The 14,808-nt window shown below is 55.4% G+C and overlaps 1 protein-coding gene and 1 long non-coding RNA gene across 2 annotated transcripts in view; one reads left to right on the forward strand and one right to left on the reverse strand.

Annotated features, from left to right (window-relative positions):
* Frmd4a (FERM domain containing 4A) overlaps window positions 1-14,808 on the forward strand; it is a 494,886-nt gene that overhangs the window by 229,768 nt on the left and 250,310 nt on the right. The window lies entirely within an intron of this gene.
* On the reverse strand, window positions 8,231-13,642 carry LOC109118610. The gene is made up of 5 exons (XR_002025968.2): window positions 13,553-13,642; window positions 10,852-12,380; window positions 10,635-10,776; window positions 9,550-10,003; window positions 8,231-8,921 (listed from the first exon to the last, which is right to left on the reverse strand). It is a non-coding gene; the product is annotated as an uncharacterized LOC109118610 (long non-coding RNA).

Genomic DNA, 14,808 nt, shown 5'->3' on the forward strand with positions numbered 1-14,808 from the left:
TCTCTCTCTCTCAAAAACAGAATACCTTCTTGGCCAATATCAAGTGTACAGTGCAGCTTGTTTACTAAGACCCTGCTGCTTTGGGACCTTGAAGGTAAGCGGCCTGCACAACTGAGCCTTCAGAGACCCTTTGACCATCAGCTCCCCATTTCCCCCTCCCTAGCCCCCCCGGCAACCCGCAGTCTACTCTCTTCCTGTGACTTTGACTATTTTAGGTTTCAGTAGAAGTGAGATCATGCAGCTCTTTTCTTTCTTATCTGTGTGACTTCACATAATGTCCTCTAGGTTTAGAGGGGCAGTCTCAGCCATGAGTGTCTTGGAAAACTTGTATATCCATGCGCAGAAGGGTGAAACTCACTCCATGTACAGAAATCAATTTGACGCACGTTAAAGGTTAGTCATGCAGGATTGTTTGCACTGCATCCTGGATCTTTGTAACATAATTGAGCAATCACATCAAAGCTAATGATTTTCCTTTTTACAATAACATCTCAGTAATTGTTTCATAACTTGATCAAGTTGCTACTTAGACTTGTCAGTTCAGGCCTAAAATTGTCACTGTGGTATCTGACCTGTTGTTTTACACTTGACCTTCAAAGAAATGATCTTGCTGAGTAGAAAAATCACTAGTCTTGGGCACACGGAACTATATTTCCAGAAAAACACTTTTGAATAGTCAGTTGCCTGCTGCCTAATACTTGCATGTGGTTGTCCTTAGAGGAGACTGTTGGTAAAAACTGAACTGTGATTTCCTCGCCCTGAAAGACCTCACCTGTGTGGAGAACCCACGCATCTGCGGTACATGGTTATCTTTGGGACTTCCAGAAGAGTGGTTTCCTAGGGAGGACAGCTTTGTGTGGGTGTAAGGAATTCAGTGAATCCTACTCTCCAGTGATTCCTGTTGCTAAAATGTTAAACCAAAGGAGGCTTTTCAGGCAAGTGACAGAATGAGATGGTTGTCTGGGAGTCAAACAAAGAAATTTAAAATCTCTTTGAATCACATCCATGAGTGTTAGTGTGTAAATGTGCAGAACAAATCCTGGCGTTTGCTCGTTGTCTGATGTGTGCCGCTGACCAGTGATTCTTAACTGGCAAGGCCCCGGCTCAGGCCCTTCCCAGCTGGCCGTGAGTTCTGCCCCGCGTGTGGAGCACAGCTTCCTCTCACTGCACCCTCTGCTGTCGCTGGGAATCTGCACTGTGACTGTGGCCTCCATCTTCTCAGACCCAATACCCTCTGGGCTTAGACCCTGGGTTCCTTCGCGGCCCCAGACGGTGCCCTTGCCACCTCCCGCTGCCGTCCTCGGGCACCGTCCTTGTGCTTCCCTCATGCGCACTCATTGCCTCACCCGTAGGTGAGAGTGAGAGTCCCTTCCTTTTATCAGCGAGCTGTCCCTCATCCTCCATGCCCCACCCTGAGTGCCCCGGATGAGGCGTCTTCCAGCGAAGGGCCCTCATCACTCAACACTTCAACCTCATCTCTAGACCTTGCAGCAGGAGCTGTGACTTGATCCTCGTAGGAGGTGTCATCACCCATCCAGAATCTGGTCCAGATGCTAAATGAATGTCTAAAAGATGTAGCAGTAAACAGACAAGTGCAAGTTCAGGTTTGCTATAAGCAACAATAAATCTCTCAATAATTACTTACACATATATCAATACTTAGGTACATCAGTGGACAAAATGTAATTACTGAGAAAATTTCCAAGTGGCTCTGCCCGAGCATTCTTCCCTGTAACGTCATAGACTGGCAGTGCGGACACCAGCGAGCTGGCCATGGATGGAGGAGTCTCGTAGTCTCCTGCCTTCCCTCCTGTGGGTGCCAGCCTCCTTCGCACCAGCTGCTCCTTGGGGCACATCGGTCCACAGCACATCCCTGATGAGCATCTCTCAGATGACATTCATGCCCCACTACCAGTCTCTGTCCTCCCACTGGCCCATTCCTCCCCCTTTAGACTCTGTGAGTGACCTCGTTCCTAAGCGCCACGCGTTCCCAATACCGTTTCGGTACACTGGAGTGCTAACCACCTACATGTCCAGGTCCTATGCACTTTCTTGGCCCTGGAGGTCCCTGGAGGTTCCCGTTGATGTCCAGAGAGAACCACTGCCGTGAACTGTCCTTAAAGCCCCCCAGCTTGTGCTAGAAAATGGCCAGGGAAGGCTTTTGTCAAGGCTGAGAGACTGCCTCCAAAGATGTGATGTATTAATGGTTCTCCCTGCCTGATCCCACACCCACTCAAGGAGGAGAGCTAAAGACACAAACTAGGATAGTCTTTGTGAAATTCCAAATATTAAAAATGTTTGGTCCCAATTTAATTCATAAGCACATGGCTAAAGACACTTGACTTGAACACTCCTCTCAGATCCCTGGGAGAGCAGAGCTGTATGGCACTGAGCATGCACATGTCCTTCTGCTGGTCCTCTGGTGGTGTGACCGATGGCACCTGTCACTGGTTCTGTGAGCACCTTCGGAACAGCTGTGGCCTTAACATGTCCCAGGAGGTTTTCCTCAGCCCAGAAAAAGTGGTAGTCTTTCTCAGGATGTGCGATTTCAGCCTCTAAAAGAAAAGCAATTGCGCCACGTGCTGCAGCGTACATGAGTCTGACAGCATGATGCTAGGTGCAACGAGCCAGTCCCTGAAGGACAGACCCTGCAGGGCTCCACTGCTGGGCTGTGCCAGGCGTGAGCAGGTGCACAGACAAAGAGCAGCACGGTGGTGGCCAGGGGCAGGGTTTATGTTGCAAACTGGAAGGTTCTAGAGAGGGATGGTAGAGACAACACAGCAATGGGGATGCACTCAATGCCTCTGAACTAAGCATTTGATGTATTTAAGGTAACAAAAGCATGTTATGTGTATTTTACCACAATGTTTAAAAAGTTAAGTGACAAAAAGAAGTGAGCAGTTTGGAGGCAGAAAAGCATCTGTCAGATTTCACTGGTGCTCCACCTGGCAGAAGCTCGTAGAGTTGACACCAGAGACTGAATCCCCCGCCCGTGTTTATCTTCCCCGAAAGGAGGGCGCGTGGGGGCTGAGGGTGGATGGGAGTCCAGGCTCTAATAATATTCCAGGAAAAATTTAGTGCCCACAACTTTCATTTCCTTGTTTTTCACAAGACTCTGCCTTTCTGTCGTGGTGTACAGAGCAAGGTCTGATGCGTCTCATACAAAGAACCATTGATGGCGTGTCTGTGTGAACGGCCCCAGCCCCGATCACAGCCAGCTTCTGTGGGACCCCTGCCCCTGCTCGACAATACACCCCAGTGTGCTTAGCCATTTGTGAAAGGTCAGAAATGAACTGAGAAACGGGTTGCAGTTGAAAACATGTGGCCCTATAAATATCAGAGCCTGACGGTTGAGCCCGTTCCCTCTCAGTCTCCACTGTGGTGGCTCCTTGTGTCTGTCTCGGACTGTGGCGCTGTACAGAGCAGGCAGCGGCTGGGTTCTTCTGCTGCCCAGTCTGGTCCCGGGAGCCATCAGTAGAGGCTTCTTTGCTTTTCTTTAATCTTGAATAATTCTGGCCACGAAGCCCTAGCAGTCTGGTCTGCGATGTTCTGCACGGATTCCAGGGCTCCCACTTCCCACTAGTGGCAACCCTGCCTTGTGACTTAACTGGCCACAAACAGTGCCTCGAGAGCTGAGGAGTTTGCTGATTTGGGCTCGCGTCAGAGCGCTCGTCATGACTTTGGCGGCCAGACTGGACAACCTCGAGGTGACGCTGGAGCATCTGCTCATGGACGTGTTTGTAAGTAAATGCCCCTGGCTCTTCTAATCAATAATTGTCCAAGCCCCGCTCGATGTCATTGTTCCTTACTCATATGTCCTGGAGAAAGGAGATAAATGCCTGAGTGGCACAGTCCACACACATTGGATAGCAGAGGTGCCACTGCATAAAACCAAGTGGTGCGCAGAGGTCTGAATGAATGGGTGAAGAAATACACAGCTCTTGGCAGGAGAGATCAAAGCAGCTCCAGCAGGCGTTCCTCGGGAGACCCGGCTCTGTCTGTGAAGTGAAGGAGTCATTCCCAGAAAGAAACAGAGAGGGGACGAGAGTGGTGTTCCAGTCCTGACTTGTTCGTGTGGCGGTCAGGGCGGCGAGTGCAGAACCAGTGGGGCCTCCCTGCCTTTAGGCCCCAGTGCCGCGCTCTCACTGCCTCCTCACGGGTCACAGCAGTGTGCTACCTCGGGCCGACCTGATGGGGTAAGGCTGAAGAAGACAAGGGCAGCTGACACGGACACTCCTGTCCCTGCCACGCTCGAAGCCCCTGGCATCCGTGGCCACCCAAACATGGCTCCTGGCCCGCCTGACCCCAGCTGGTCTCAGGGTGTGCGCTGTCCCTTCGCGCCACGTTCAGGGCAGGTTCAGGTTTAGGGACAGCAGCCTGGGCACCAGGCAGGAAGAAAGAGCTGAGAGGAGCTCCCCTTCCAACAACACTGGCGCTGCCCTCAGAAGGTGGCTGTGGGCCACGCTGCAGAGCAGCCAGACTGCGCCTGGATCCAGAAGGGGCCCCGGAGGCCTGGCCTTTCTGTGCTGTCCGTCACCGTGTCCCTTTCAGGAACCTTCCAGGGGCTGGTGTGTGTTGGCAGATATGAGTCTAGAGCTTTGTTCTGTATTAATTTGAATTTGTCTTCAAACTGAGGCAGCATCGAGCTGGCAGGAAGCCAGCGGGGCTCAGCCTCCCCTCCCAGTGAGGGGCTTGTATACTGGGTGGTGTGGCTGGAGGGGCTGTGCTCCGGGCAGGGTCCACGGCCAGCCCCAGCCTTTGTGGGAAACCAGAGGTGATGCTGCCACTCACTCCATCACGCCACAGCTGGCTCTGCTCTCTGCTGCTGACTTGAACCAACCTTAAAATTCTTTTCCTGCATCCAGGGCTTCTCCCTGTCAGATTGCTGACCAATCTCCCCAGTCTGGTTAAGTCTTAGGTGCGGAGCACTTGTCTGAGCTCTGGAGTGGGGCTCTGTGTCCCCTCAAAGAGCATCTTAAATCCCCTTTGGTTTGATCCAAAGAGTCCAAGTGACTCACAAAGATTTGGGCCAGTCACACAGACTTCAGTTACTCATGTCACCTGGGATCTTACTGCAAAGTGCCACCACTCCTCCCTCCAGCCCACAGCGCTCTTCGCTGCTGCACCTGCCTCCCTCTAGTGCCTGGGATGCAGGCTTTGTCCCCTGCACCCCGAGCTGTAGCAGCCTGTAGCTGTTCTCCCACTGCCCCAGCAGGGCAGGAGTCACCTGGTCTTGAGCTCTGCCAAGACAGGGAGGTGGCGCCCTGGGGACTCCAGCTGGCTTCTGTTGGGGCCTTTGAGCCAGGGGACATTGGGCTGCCTTCTCAGATCCATCTCCAGAAAGAGCAGGGATGTATGCACCATCCCACAGGGGGAAACCCAAATAAGAGCAAAGGGGACTTGAAATCAGGGCGCCAGTGCCGCAGCTTCCGGCCTTGCTGGAGACCCCAGGCTCTCATGAACCTAAGGGTCCAGAAGGTGCCTTCCCCACAGCCCTGCGCACCTCGGCTCCCGCCGAGGCTCACGGCACGCTCCTTAGGTGTCGCCCCACAGCTCTAGAACAGCTGCTTCCACACTGACACTTCCTCTCCAGGGTCGCAAAGAGCCACTGGGGATGTGGTGGGGTGCGTGGTTGTGCCAGGGGAGGTAAAGGGGCACATCGGGCCTGGGTGTCATCAGCACATCACCGCTCCGGGGCTGCTGGGCTCCTGGGAGGAAATGACAGGTTGTACCCGTGCGCAGGCACACGCATGCTAGGCACTGCACCAGAGGACACCTGTGGAAGGAAGTCGGTGCAGGGCTGTGTGAATGGCCCTGCCTCACCTCCTGCCAGGGCCGCTGGCACCGCCTCGCCCAGGCGTTCATGCTGCTTCCTCCACGTGTCCGTCCTCCCTTCTGCTCGGAAGGCAGAAGACGCTGCTCTCCAAGCATCTGTAGCTGTTTCCTCAGCAGATCCACAGCCTGAGCTGGCAACACACAGTGGACAGAGAGAAAACAGGAAGCACGCAGGGTCTTTGGAGCAGTCCTGTGGGGTCAAGGCCCCGACGTCCAGACCCACATTGTCCCTGCAGAAGGGGGCACTGGCCCAGCCCCCCTCCCGCTCCTGCGCTCGCCGCCCATCCTCACGTGCTGCTGGGGAGGTCCGAGTCAGGACGCGTTGTGCTCAGCCTCCCCCGGCTCGCTCCCTGTAATACTGCTCTGTTTGCAAGGCAGCCTTTATTTTGATCCAAACAGTGCAGGTGGTAGGAGTATTCACTAGCAGGCTTTGGAGCAAAGTTGTGTTGCAGCCTGCCCTACCCGAGCCCCCTGCCCTCCTGAGACACCGGGCCCTCGGCCTGGCGCCTGGTGCTGGGCTCCAGGGTCTCTGACACACGATCATATGGCGGCTTTTTATTTAATTACCCAGGTTGGGCATTTATGCCACCTCCCTGAAAGACAAGGCTCTAACACTCACTCCACACGGCTACACACACACACATGCACTTTTTTCCCCTCACAATCTTCTCAGTATATTCATATCACAGTTTAGATCAAAACTTAATTTTGTTATGACCACCAAATGTTGTTTGCTGCTGAGAAATACAGTGTAGCGATCACGCCCCTGGATCTCACAGCTGCATTCTCTGACTCTCTCCTGGGCTCGTTCCAGTGTTTGCTCAGAAGTCGTGTTTCTGCAGCCAGCTCACCGGCTCCTGCTCCCATTTTCTGCTTTGATTTTTCTCCTTTGCTCCTACTTCACCAACCTTTCTGCAGCTCTCTCCCCGCGCCCCTAGATTAGCTTCTCTCTTCGCCCACAGAGGTCTTCTTGGGCTCCTCTTCTCCGTGACTCTGCGGCCTCTGCGTCTTTCCCGATTGTCTCTCTTCACTCCCAATTCACGTCCTCCCCTTTCCAGGTTAATGTTCTTTTGCTGGCAAACGTTTTCCAGTAAAGTACTTAAGAGTGCGGAGTGAAGCTATGTATTCTTGAGTGTGCGCCCTCACCCTCACGAACAGCTCGACTGTGGCTGCTTGCGTGGTTGAGATCCAGAGCTACACTCTCAGCCTTGACTCTCCTCTTACATTCCAGCCCAAGGATTCGGGCATTGGGAGGCCTGTGTGTCCAGAGAGACTCATGTTCATCTCCCCAGAGCTTGTCCTCCTCCTGTGCATTGATCTTGACTAATGGAATCACCCTTCTCCAGTGTCTCCAGATGTCACAGAGGAGAATGTCCTTGTGCTGGACTTAGTCACGTCTCAGTTGGGCAGCTGCGGTGACCTTGCAAGTCCTCTCCTGGCTCTAGTCCCTTGGCTCTTTGTTCTGTGTGCAGCCTTTTTCCCTCTTGTCTCCAGAACGCTAGGTGGATGATGTAACTTCCTGCCTAACAGTAACTTCAAGGCCCCTTTTGCTCACAGAACGAGGTCTAAAATGTATTGTTCTGCAGGATGTAAGCCAGAGTCTGGTCTCTGACTCACTTCTTAACAGTCTCATTCTCCTGTTTGTGAATCTGTGGTCTCGCGTAATTTTTATAATAAACGGCTTTGTGCCCTGGAGGTTTAAACTTTAACAGTGAAGTGTCCCAAGCTAGTGGTGACAGTGAGGACCCCCTAATATCCTCATTCTCCTCTAAGAAGCAGTGCACAGAATGTATTCTGCCCATTCTGCCCACGGGCTCATCCTGGGAACCTCCGGCACTTGGACTTGTGGGCTGGGGTTTCCCTCTCGGGCACACAGGGATTCGCCGTATGCCTTCGGCCTCAGCACCTGTCTCTCTGACAGTCGAGGTGCCGTCCTCCCTCACTGTGGGGAAACTGATCATGTGCTAATTCCAGAGGCCCCTGGGCACGCTCCTTGCAGGGAGAGAAACCATCTGATAGTCCGGGAAAACCACCGTGTTCTGCAGCCCCGGAGAGATTGCTCCCCCACGATGAGCTGTTGAAAAAATCAGGCATTCGTGCTCTCTGCTTGGGAAAAGGGAAGCGTGGAAATTAGACAGATTTAAGAGTTGATCATTTGCCATCCAGTACTTATCAGGACACCTGAAATTTGAGAGTTAAATCTGGCAAAAATAAAAATCATCTCTCCCTAGCCATGCTTGGAAGTGAGCTCCATATATCCAGCTAATTCTCAGGAGTCAATACGATAGATAAGGACGTTATTTATTCTGCCATTCCAGTGCAATTACCGTTTTCCCTGTGCAAAGTGCACTCCATAAACCTGGCAAATCAATGCTAGTTATCAAAATCCGTCCACAACTGGCAGCTCATAAAAAAGAGCTTTGCAAAACAATCACGAAAGCCCAGCGATCCAGCCGTTCCAAGCAGGTCCGCTTTTTATCTGCTTACTCGCACAGGCGCCGGGTGATCTGATCGGACACGACCACCCCGAGCACTCAGTAAGCCAGCGCCGTGAGCCCGGTAAAGGACCTGGAGAGGGAGGCAAAAGATCTGCCTCTGCTTGAGAGCAAGATCTCTGTTGCCTCCCTTTCCGTGGGCGAAGGAAGCGCCGCCAGCGCGCTAATGCTGTCCAGGAAGCAAGGCTCCGCTAAGGCAGCGTCGGGCCCGGCCTCCGCCCTCTTCAGTCTGCTCCACCATGCGTCTGCTGCGGCCTCACCTCTGCGTAAAGACGGAAAGAGGCCCTGCAGCGCCAGATTAGCGCGCGTGAGGGTCTGTGCCTTGTTTGTGGAGTCTTCTCCTCTCCCCGGGTCCGGAGTCCTTTGCGAAGTCTCCGTCTCTGCACTGACGAGGACAGGAGATGTCGTGTGGCGGCCCGGTTCTGCACCCCCGCGCAGATGAGTCCTGCTTCTCAGGGAGTTTGCAGCTTCGGCTCGCTCCGGGAGCCGTCCCCTCCCACCGGGGCATGGCTGAGCAGTCTCTAAGGATCCAGGTGGGTGCGAAGTGCGGCTGCGAGCAGGCCCACTGTGCAGCGAGGTGGGGGAAGGCCGCTGCGGGGAGCAGAGCAACAGGAGGGAAATTGAGAGCAGAAGCGAACAGCACCCTGATCAAGAACCTTCGTGATATGAGGGCAGCGTGGGTCTAAGGCCAGTGGTCAGGAGAGGAGCTGAGGTACAGAAGAAAGGGCTCCAGGCCTCTTGCCTCGGCCCAGCAGGACAGGCAGCGGGATAGACAGTGTTTGGGGAATGCAGATGGCGCCGGCCCGACCCTGCTCCCTCTTCCTTCACCTTCAGCTCTCGTTGACAAGGCGTCTGAGGCTAAAGGCATCAGTGTACTTAAAAACTTTGGATCAGTCCCTGCAGCAGGGCGCCCCCGAAAGGCGTACATTGCTTTCTCTGGCGCTCAGTGAAATACTGTCGAATGGACCGTGTAACATAAGCAGTAGAAGGAAATAAGACCTTGGGTAGATGGCCAGCATGGAGCACAACGTCCTCTCAGGAGCAAGGGCCTGTGGTGGCACCTGTCCCTGCAGGGCTCGCGCGACCCTTCTGTCCACACTTCCTTCATTGCCCTGGCTTCTCGTGGAGAGGGACTACAGGAAGGGTCAGAGGCAGCCCAGCCAGAGGAGGGAAGGAAGAGGGGAAAGGAGGGATGTGGCAGGGAGGGAGGGAGGCTTACCTGCCCACCCAAGCCAGCCAGTCCTCCCTGCAGCACGCTGGGGACGCCATGGGAGAGAAGGTCCTGTCCAAGGGAAGCGCAGTGCCCTCCAGGTGGACGCTCGCCCTGCCCAGCCACAAGTCCGCAGCCCCAGGGCCATGCACCTGATGTCCAAGGGGTGTGTGACGTCTTGGTCCTGTTCTCGGGACACTGGGCTTCCTGTTTGACCTAAACTCTGGCCCCTTTCAGGCAGAGTTTTGGGGTGGAGGCTGCATTTCTGTTTGTGGCGCCGGTCAGCTTCCGTGACTGATGTCATCCAGGTTGGCAGAGGCGTGGCGGCCGAGACGGGCTGCAGTGTTGAAGAGACACAGGGCTCCCTGCCAAACTCCTCCAACTCTGGGAATTTTCCAATTTTGTGAAGAGAGTTTGCTTCACATGTATGTTTAGCTCGACTTCAGTGTTGTTCATCCTCTTCCTGTTTCATTTGACAGTAATTAAAACCCAGGCTTCATTCAGAGCTATGGTTTTTCCCATCCCCAGCTCAGGGCTGGTTTGGGCCAATGGCTATAGTGGCAAAATGGTGTTTGGGTTCGTTCTCTGTGTTCCTTGGAGGGTGTCCCCCCCACCTCACTCCCAGAGCTGCCCTAGCCCTGCTAGGGTTTCAGTGGGTGGAGCGGGAGGAGTCAGAGCAGGGCCCCATTCGCCGGGTCCCTGACAGCTGGCAGGTGAGGTCACCTCTGCGTGTCACACCTGGCTCTGAGGTGCCCTTCTGCCCACCTGCTAGCCCTGACTGAGCCCTCTGGACACTGAGTAAAAGCCCCTTTTCACACGCTGTCAGGTGCTGCAGGAAGTAACGGCGGGGCGTGGAGGCGTGGAGGCCTGCCTACCTCGGGTTCCGTGTGAGTGGGACTCACTGTTTGCAAGGACAGGAATGGTGACAAAGGCAGGCCGCGGGGAGCACCTGCGTCTCACTGGTTGTGTTCGTGCACTCCGGAGGGCCCTGTGCTCCCCTCCCAGTGTTCCTGTGGGCCCGACCGTCGTGCCCTGGCCTTGGGCGCCCAGGGCGTAGCCTGCCCCCGCTCCTGCAGCGTGCCCAGCACCCCCACCTCCTAAAGTCTCGGGCCGAGTGAAGGAGGATGGCAGTGCAAAGGCGCTCACTGAGACCAGGTTCCCATTCCGAAGGGAGGCGGTGAGACATCCCAGGAGCCGAGGGCTGGGCCGGGTGGTGGGAACTTCAGGCAGGGGCACCTGCTGGGGTAAATGATAGCACACACGCGCGCGCACACACACACCCCACACCTTCGGGGCCTGCTGCTGCCTCACCCTCATGGCGCTGTGTTAAAGGCTTCCTCTCTGATGGGCCACACTTCTCTCACCCATCACCTCTTCCATCTGGAGTAGGGAAACCCATCTGCTTCCGAGCACCAAGGCCACTGGCTTTCCTGAAGTGCAGCTCCCTTGGTTCCTGCTCACGTTCCTGCCGGAGTTGTAAAGTAAACGTTTTCACTGAAACCAGAGGAAATGTTTGAAATAAACAAACAAAGCCTCCACCAGCGGAAGCACTTGGCTCTCTTCATGAGGAGCTCGAGCGGCAGCTCTGGGCGCCTTCTCTGGATCTGCTTCTCCCAGCCCCTTGGTGTCTTCGGCCTCTGTCCAGGGTCCCTGGGCCTCTCCCTGGTGCGCAGGCACTGTTCCCCCCACTCTCTGGCCAGACCTGCTCCCAGGGAAGGCAGCTGTTCCACCTGCAGCCGTCTGGATCCCTGCCCTCTTCCACTTGCTCCTGGAGCCCCTACACCCAGTCCAAGGCTGGGCACAGGTCCTGGGGCTGAGAGCACAGCCTGACCCTCTCCCTGTGCTGCCTGTGTGGCTGTGCCCAGGACCCGCCGTCACTGGGAGAGGCAGCAGCAGGAAGGTGCTGGGGCCGCCTTCCCTCCCCTGGCCTTGCACCAGGCTGCGCCCTAGCTGCATGCCCTCGCTGTTCGTGTCCCCCACCCAGTGGGTCTGCCAGGCTCCCACCCCTGGCTGGTGGCCCTGGGCTGTCCCCGAGTCCCTCAGACCCCCCATCTGGGCTGCTGAGTTCCCATCACTGTTCTGGGCCCATGTGACATCAGAGCTGCCCTCTGGCTTGTCCTCGGCCTCTGCAGACAGAGTTTCCTGCCTCTCTGGTGGTCCCCAGGGACGGCTCTCCATCCTGCTTTTGAAACTTCTGAGCACTTCGGAAGGGCTCATCCCAGGTGTGATAGTGTGGGTGGGGCCCAGACCTGGCTTGGGACTCTGGCTCTCACCTGGCCCCTTGGTCACCTTCAGAAACCCCCCCTCCTACCCTCCTCTCTTCACCTACGACACAGGCACATGAAAGTCACTTTCCCCAGTGGAGTCGCCCTTGGGAACCTCCTAGTGCCTGGCTTATGGGACCAAGTGGTGCTGTCAGCGGATATGAGGCCGTCCCCTCCTGGGAAGCGTAGTTGTATACTGGACAGGGTACCTAATCGCATCATTAACACCAGACCTGTAAATCTCAACCTTGCCAGGCAGTCAGGAAGGTGAGCTCAGGGAGCCCACAAATCACTCTGAGGAGGGGGCGCCCACCCTGGGCTCTGGCGAGGGCCCCAGGAGCAGGGAGGGTCAGGGTTGGGTCTGGAGGAAAGCATCCTGTCCCGGGGGTGGACTGCACTGAGCTGGTGTGGGAGTCTGGTCGTGGGTTATTTTTGTTTCCATTAACATTCTCTTCTGCACGTCTTTTAACCGTAATCAGATGCATGTGTTTCTGTTTCACTTGCACTTCGTTCATCGAAGGGTCTCGTCCGATCTGAACTGTGCCTCAGCTCTCAGCGGAACGCTCATTAATACCCCTGGGAAACAGGAAGTCACATTGAGTCAAATCTAAACAGATTCAGCTCTGGCTCTTCCCCGGCAGGGTGGGAGGAGAGGCAGTGACTTCTCAGCTGAGCTGTCCCTCTGCCCCCTCCCCAGCTCGGAGGGCTGGGCCCCAAGGCCGCCCGCAGACCAGTGCCTCGAAAGTGCGCCTGTCCTTTGTCCAGAGGTGTCACCCAGGCAAGTGCACTTTTAGAGAGGAAGGAGACTCAATCGCCTTGGCTAAGTGATTGGCTGCTGTTCAGTTTCATTCCCATCCTCCTCCCTGTGCTTTGAAACCAGGGGGTGTAGGCAGGAAGCAAGAAAGAAGGGGGTGTAACCCAACCCACCTCCAGGAGACACTGAGCAGCGCCCTTCCAGAGGGATGCTTTGCCTGTGGCTCCTCTGACTCTGCCACTGCACATATGGAACCGATCAGGAACAAAGCCCGATTGTTGTATATTTGGAATTTCCCACGTCAACTGGACGCAGCCCTTAACTGCCTCTAATGTGCGTCTGCGTGGGTGGACAGGGCCCACGTCCTGCCTGCGCGCCCGTCCTCCGGGTGTCTCCTGGGTTCACTTTCTAGGAGACTAAGTCTCCTTTCTGCCCTTCTTATTAGACTTGTTTGAATAAACAGAACTTTTGCTTCCTTCGTTTTCAGTGAACTAAGCTGTGGCCGTGGAGAGTAAATGAAAGCCCGTTCCCAGAGTTTATGAGTAACAGCGGCCAACGCCCGCAAGCAAGGACTGTAGGGAGGAAGCGGCGCTGCTGTGTAAAGCCCGGGACGAGACGGCAGGGCGTGTAGGAGAAGGCAGAGGTGCTCAACGGGCAGAAGCCCTTTCCTCATTTTTCCTAACAGTAGTGTTTCCCGCCATGGAAGTAAGGGAGGCAGTGGTGAGGGAGAAGGGGAGCTACAAATACCAAGAAAAGCTAGAACTGCAGGCATTCTGCCACCCACCTGAGAAGGCCGATCTGGATGGCCTCGCCTGCCACCCACCTGAGAAGGCCGATCTGGATGGCCTCGCCTGCAGAAGGCTTAGCAGAGGTGCTGCGTGGATCTGGGCTCCGTGCAACCTTCCCCCGCGGCGCACATGTGCCTGGGGTGTCCACTGACACGTGTGAACACCCGTGTTCCTGGCTGCAGGTGTTTACATGGAGAGGTGCATACCTGGGGCTGTTATATTTGATGTGTTTCCTCTAAAGTGCGTGATGACGTTTTTCTCTTCTTTCTCCCACACTTTCTCTTTGTGGACTACATTCACCTAGTTAATGATATGCATGCATTACTTTCTATGCATTGGAAAGTAGGAAGTGGGAAAAAAGCCAGACCTACATATCTGACGCACAATTTCAAAGAGATAATTTATGACTGAAGAGACTCCCTCTGGGTCCCCAGGGTGCTATGTTGCTAGTCCTCAAATGCTTTCCCTGTGTGCAGAACAGGGAAATCAGGACACGGGACTGAACGTTAATCTCGCCCCAGATGGGGAGATTCCAAACAGTGCTTGTAAGGTGAGCACGTGACCCAGGCCCGGCCGAGGGGCTCGCGTCACGTGGGGGAGGGTATAAAGCCGCGCGCCGGGCGAGACAGCTGACCTGGTTACCATCGCAGCCCAGCAGAGGTGACAGTTCCGGATCGCTCCAGAAGCGCCCCTGCCCGCTGCTAGGAGCCAGCGCGGGACACAGAGCTGAAGCTGCGGGCGGGGCTGCTCTCCTCCCCACCCCCACGTCCTGCAGAGCCTCGTCTTCACTCAGTGTCTCCCGTCACTTGATATTTGGGAAACCGCCAGGAGATCCCAACTTAGTCTGGGGGAAGCCTCCATCTCTCCCTTTGCTAGGAACACGTGCACACACGCGCACACACTCACGTGCACACACGCACGCACACCATGGTGGTTCAGGCTGCAGTGGCTCCGAACAGAGCTCAGAGGCGTTTGCTGAAAATACCTTATGGATCGCTGAGGAGACACAGCGTGGACAGGGTAAGTGGGGCGCCGTTTGTTTCTCCAGAGCAAGGGAGAGGCTGGTTTTCAGCTGCCAGACCTCACTTCTGCCGCTGATGTCTTCCTGAGCTGTGGAGTCCCTCGGACGGTAGATGAAATGTCATCATTTTTTCCTGGACAGATAACGATAAGATATGTGAAACAAGTTTTGGTCGGGAGGACGTGGGGGTCTTGTAGAGATGAAGTACAAGGAAGGCTGGGGGACACGGTGGGAACGGGATGAGAGGTAAGAGGGCTCGGGAGAAGCTCAGACTGGAGTCTGGGATTCCCTGGAGCACACACTCCTGAGAGCTGCCTGCGGACCCTCTGCTGTGCAGGAGGGAGGAGGCAAGGGTGAGGGTCAAAGGGGCATTGCCGCCGAGCCACATAGCCCTTCCAGACACACGGTTGTGGCTCCATCGCTGTCTTTGCCCTGGTTTGT

The sequence above is a fragment of the Fukomys damarensis genome, unplaced genomic scaffold (genome assembly GCF_012274545.1).
Source record: "Fukomys damarensis isolate Sample0158 unplaced genomic scaffold, DMR_v1.0_HiC HiC_scaffold_19, whole genome shotgun sequence".
In the NCBI taxonomy this organism is placed as follows: Eukaryota; Metazoa; Chordata; class Mammalia; order Rodentia; family Bathyergidae; genus Fukomys; species Fukomys damarensis.